This window comes from Sciurus vulgaris, assembly GCF_902686455.1.
Source record: "Sciurus vulgaris genome assembly, chromosome: 5".
NCBI lineage: Eukaryota > Metazoa > Chordata > Mammalia > Rodentia > Sciuridae > Sciurus > Sciurus vulgaris.
This window is the reverse complement of record NC_136465.1, coordinates 9,923,890-9,929,889: the sequence shown is the minus strand read 5'-3', so window position 1 is coordinate 9,929,889 and position 6,000 is coordinate 9,923,890.

The following is a 6,000-nucleotide window of genomic DNA, read 5'->3' as shown; positions in this document are numbered from 1 at the left end:
TTCCATTTCATTCTTCAGGTTTGGGAAATTTTCTGATATTATTTCATTAAATAGGTTGTTCATTCCTTTGGTTTGTATCTCTGTGCCTTCCTCAATCTCAATAATTCTTAAATTTGGTCTTTTCATGATGTCCCATAGTTCTTGGAGATTCTGTTCATGATTTCTTACCATCCTCTCTGTTTGGGCGACTTTATTTTCAAGACTAAATATTTTGTCTTCATTGTCTGAGGTTCTGTCTTCCAAGTGGTCTAGTCTTTTGGTGATGCTTTCTATTGAGTTTTTTATTTGGTTTATTGTTTCCTTCATTTCAAGGATTTCCGTTTGGTTTTTTTTTTTTTTTTTTTTTGAGAATCTCTCTTTCTTTGTTGAAATGATTTTTTGCTTCCTGCAGGTGCTCTTTCAGCTTATTGGAATTATCATTCATTGCCTACATTTGCTCTCTTATCTCATCCTTTGCTTCACGAATCATCTTAATCATGTATAATCTGAAGTCCTTTTCTGACATTCCTTCTCACATACTGTCATTGGATTCTATTAATATAGATTCTACTAATATAGAATTTGTTTGGGTAATTTTCTTCCCTTGTTTTTTCATGTTGTTCATGTATCTTCCCCTCTAGCAGTGCAGATCTGGGGTATTGCAGATTTCCCCCTATAGGCTTATAGTGGCCCTATAGGTTTCCAAAACCTTTTCTGATGATGAGCTTCAAGTCTCAGGATAGTAAATATTTATTTCTGATAATGAGCCAGCGTCTCAGGATGGGATTTGCCCCACCTAAAGATCGGAGCTACAGCTTCCAGAATTATCCAAGATGGCCACTCTGGCTCCAAATATGTTGACAAATGGGGAGCTGCAGCTCAGGGTGTGGACGTGGTCAGCTGGAGGTCCTGGAGGCAGGGTGCGGTTGGTCAGGCAGGGGTCCTGGATGTCTGGTGTGTTTGGTGTGGTTGCGGGATCCTGGAGGCCGGGTGCAATCAGTTGGTCTGGGGTCCCCGTGACAGGGCTCAGTCAGTTGGTCTGGGGGTCCTGGCGGTAGGGAGCAGTCAGTCGATGTGAGGGCCCCAGAGGCAGGGAGTGATTCTTCGGGCTGAGGGATCCTGGAGACGGGGCTCAGTCAGTCTGGCCAGGGTCCTATGGGGCCTGGCTGTTGTCTCAAAATGGCGGCAGCCACTTGTAATCAGACCTGCAGGTACTGTGACAGTGAACTTCCAGGCAACAGTAGGCAGCTGGTGCTCCACTGGCAGTCGGCGATCAGTTTGCTGACTGTTGTCGGAGGATCGGGAGATGAACCTCATGCGTTGGGCGATGGATAGGTGTAAGGCAGGCAATGGACAGGCAAGAGGCAGGCAAATGGCAGATGATAGGTGCCTGACAGTGAGCAATCTGCACTCAAAAAAGGCATTGATATGCTGGCAGACTACAGGTGATCACAGTAGACAAATGGGGTAAACAGCAGGGGATCGATAAGCAGCAAAAACTGCCTCACCGAGAAACAAATATCCTTTGCTTGAAACCCGAGTTACGGAGTGACAAGGAACGCAGCCTCCCTCTAGCCCGCCATCTTGGATCTACCCCAGTTCTTTATTTTTATCCAATTTTTTTATTCTGAAATAAAACTATCAAGAATAGTAAAAAGAATCCTTATATACCTTTTTTTTCATTTTGGTACTAGAGATTGAACCCAGAAGCACTTAACCACTGAGCTATGCCCCCAACCCTTTTTAGTTTTTTAATTTTTTAGTTTTGAGACAAGGTCTCCCTAAATTGCTAAGGCTGGTCTGGAACTTGGAATCCCCTGGCCTCAGCCTCCTGAGTTGCTGGTAGAGGCATGTACCACCATGCCTGGCCCCCATCCTATGTAATTGTCCAGATTCATCAAGTTAGCATTTTACCACATTTGTTTATCCAAATGTATCTTTGGTTGTTTTGGTTTGGAGCTGGGAATCAAACCCAGAGCCTCACGCGTGCTTGGCAAGCATTCTACCACTGAGCTACTTTCTCAGCTCTTTTTATTTTTGAGACAAGGTCTTGGTAAGTACCTTGCCATTCTCCTGCCTCAGCCTGCCAAGCAGCTGGAATTACAGGTTTCATCACTGCACCTGGCTAGGAGATGTAATGTTGATATTATGCTTTTATCTAGTTGATAGTCCATATTTCAGTTCAATTGGTTGTTTTAAATGACCTTCACAGCAGCATATACTTTGCCTTGTATAGGATCACATTGCATTTGATTATATCTCTTTCATCATCATCTGTCTTATCTGCACATTTCTCAGCCCTCCTTTGTCTTTTAGGATATTGAAAAATTTGAAGAGTATAAGCCAGTTATTTTGTAGAACATTCCTCAGTGTGGTTGAACTCTTTTAATCATTTTTACTTTTAATCTTAGTTGAGCAGGATCAAAGAGAATTATACTCAATATGCATATTTGTTTTTGCCTTCTCAAAGCTCTCAATTATATTTTAGTTGAGAAAAATAGTTACTGTTAAAATTTTATTTTTTATGTTAATTAAATGTGGCTTCTAATTAGCACTAACATCTCACATTGGTCGTTTATTTCTAGGGACAGCCTAGAGTCAGCTGTTATGTGGTTCCCTTTGCTTCTCAGAATTTTTTTTTTTTTGGACCTATTTTCTCATCTGTGAAATACTGTCTCTAAATCTAAGGCATTTTCTCAGCAAAAAAGTAAGGTTGAGGGCTGGGGAGATGCTCAGTCGGTACAGTGCTTGCCTTGCAAGCATGAGGCCCTGGGTTGGATCCCCAGCACCGCAAAAAAAAAAAAAAAAAGTAAGGTTGATTTGCTCAAGAGTATTTACTTAAATTATAATAGTGTTTAATCAGAATATTAAGTTGATTCCATTGTTAAATTATCTTTTCTTCTTTTTTAGGAATTGCTTCATGTTTGGCTGTTTCCTCAGCACCAATGAAATAGCATTTTCTGACCCAAACACCAGATGGAAAGTTATTTGCAACTAAGTACTTGCAACACTCCAAATTTCCTTGTGTACAATTTTAACAGCTAAGGCCAACTATTAAAAGCAGTTACACATGGATAAGCTCACATAACTCCTTATCATACAATATAAACTACTATTGAAATAAGAAATGCCAAGACACACCACACACACACACACACCTCTCTCTCTCTCTCTCTCTCTCTCTCTCTCTCTCTCTCTCTCTCTCTCTCTCTCTCTCTCTCTCTCTCTCTCTCTCTCTCTTTCTCTCTTTCTTTCCCCTAGTTTTGTTCCTTGTTATGTGCTGGAAATCCAGGGATAAATTTGGGTGAAAATTATCTGGGGATTTAAAGAAAGGAAATATCTTTGGGGTAACATACTTATAGCACTGTGAGTCCTTAATTATGAAACTTTATAACTGGGAAATAACTGGCCTCCATAAGAACATTGACCACATAAGGTGGTTTTCTACAGATGTCTTTTAAACAGTTATCTTTCAGAGTAGTGCATTTTTAGTCCAGGATTATCTCATACTCCATCAAGAAGGAAGGAGGCAAATCTAAATTCAGGCAAGCAATTTCCTATACCCAGTTTTTAAATAAGGTAGAATTTCTGAGTTCTTCTCAGAGTTCTCACTTCACAAGCATTTATCTGTAACAACTCAGCTGAATATTTTTAGTTTTAGTAAGAAAAGACAGTAAGGAATGAGTAAGATATCCTGTACTCCTTTATGCAGAACATAATTCCATAGCTTAATGTTTTAATCTTGAAAATCAAATGGATATCTTTCATCACATTGAATCAAATTATACATAGTAACTGCACTATTGTAATTTTTGTCGAATGAAAATGCAGATACTGCGGGCCTGGTGGTGTATGCCTATTATCTCAGCAACTCAGGTGGCTGAGCCAGGAGAATCAAGTTGGAGGCCAAACTCAGCAATTTAGTGAGGCCCTAAGCGACTTAATGAAACCTTGCCTCAAAATAAAAAAAAATAAATAGAAAGGGTTGGGGATATGGCTCAATGGTTAATGCCCCTGGGTCAATCCCTGGTACCAAAAGAAAGAAAATGCTGGTACTACCACTTAAGGGACCTGGTTCTTGGTGACTGGAGTAATTAACAAAATGAATGCCTACTTGGATTAGATGATTATTTTGGCTTCAGTTTTAAACATTGTTTGCTTCACTTGTCTTCATCTGAGATATCCGGCAAAAGTCCAAAATATGTGGTAACAGAACCATGGTTACAAATATATGTGAGCTGGTGTACCAGAGACATGACATTATGAAATACTGTACACTTAAATGTGCACACATTTTTCCAGTAGTATATTCTTGAATATGTAACTGAAAAGCAAAAATTATTCAGATTATTTTGATTCTTTAAATCATTGAACTTACTATCTAACCATAAGAATCTGAAGAAATAGTTTTTCCCAGTTTGTGTAACTCTGTAGAATCTGTTCATCTGCAATCTTTATTTGCCTATAAGTTAACATGGTTCCAAATTTTAAAGCCTGGACTCCACAAAGAATGTGAAAGTGTTAAAATGTGTGCAATTGTGAAAACAATGTTATTTCTGCACTGCTATTTTTTAAAATTCTTTTAGAGATTTTATTAAAATTTTTTATTAAACATTATTTCATTTGCTCATTGCTTTTGTGATGAATCAGTTAATTCTTAACATTACATTTGTTCTCTTATTCAATTGAATGCTCTGATTTATTTTTTATTAAGAATAGTAGATACTCTTTGAGGAAAAAAAAAAGAAAAATTGGATAATATAAAATAGATATTACCCTAAAAAGCTGTTTCTCTATAATTCTTCCAGTATGAGTATACATATTACTTCAAATTAATTAAATACACACCTGATCACTTAGGTATGTCTTTTATATCCACTTGTACTCTAAATGCATGTCATAATTTGCTGTTGATAGTTTTTGGTGTTTTGGTAGTTTTGTTGTTTTAAATCAAAGTATAACAGTACACTGAAAGGTCCTCATAGCAATGAGACCCCTACAGCAGTGAGCACTTCTAGCATCCAGATCTTGGTTTCTCTACAAAAAAGAACAAGAGGGGTCCTTGGAGAATGGTTCAGTCTAGAGCTGGGGCCATGAATGTTCAAGATGAGGTGTGCCTTAAAACTGTCAAAGTGATTATAAACAGTGAGAGTCTGAGAAACTATCAGAGCCAAGGGGTCATGACTCCTAAATGGAAAGGGGTATCCAAAATAGGGTGCTGAAATTGAAAAAGTTCATTAAGTGAAATAAATAAATCTTAATAAAATATGGACTTTAGTTAATTGTGTACCGATATTGGTTTGTTGATTGTGGTAAAAATACTCTAGTGATATAAAACGCTAATAATATGGGAATTGTGGTATGAGTTATATGGAAACATTTCTTGCAACTTTTCTGCAAATCAGAGTGTTTTTTAAAATTTATTTTGAAGTGTACATCTGAGAGTTATCACAAAGGAAATACCTTCATAACTACCAACGTTAAAAAAAAAACATTGCCAGCACCTTAGAAGTCATTTTTTTACCCTCTTAATTCTTTATTAGTTTCCTCAAATTGTAGTTAGTTTTTTACATGACACCTTTTGTATATTTTGAACTTTCTATAATTTGATTCATCCATATTGTTGCATGTAACTCATTTTTAGTGCCATATATTTCATCTTGAGAACATAATTTTTCTATATTTTTGGTGTGCAATTTTAGGTTATGATTCAGGTCTGTTGCCCTTTTATGTTTCATGTCTTTAACTTATTGATGTTTAGTTGTTTACATATTCAAGATATATATTTGTCAGTTTGATGGGTTAGAAATATTTTCTTCTACTTTGTGACTTTTTTCTTTTCTTTTGTATTGGAGATTAATCTCAGGGCACTTTACCACGGAGCTACATCCCTTATTTTGAGACAGGGTCTTGCTAAATTGCTGAGGCTGGCCTCAAACTTCCGATGCTCCTGCCTCATCCTCCTGAGTTGCTGGGATTCCAGGCATGTGCCACCATGCCCAACTATATTTTTAATTTTCT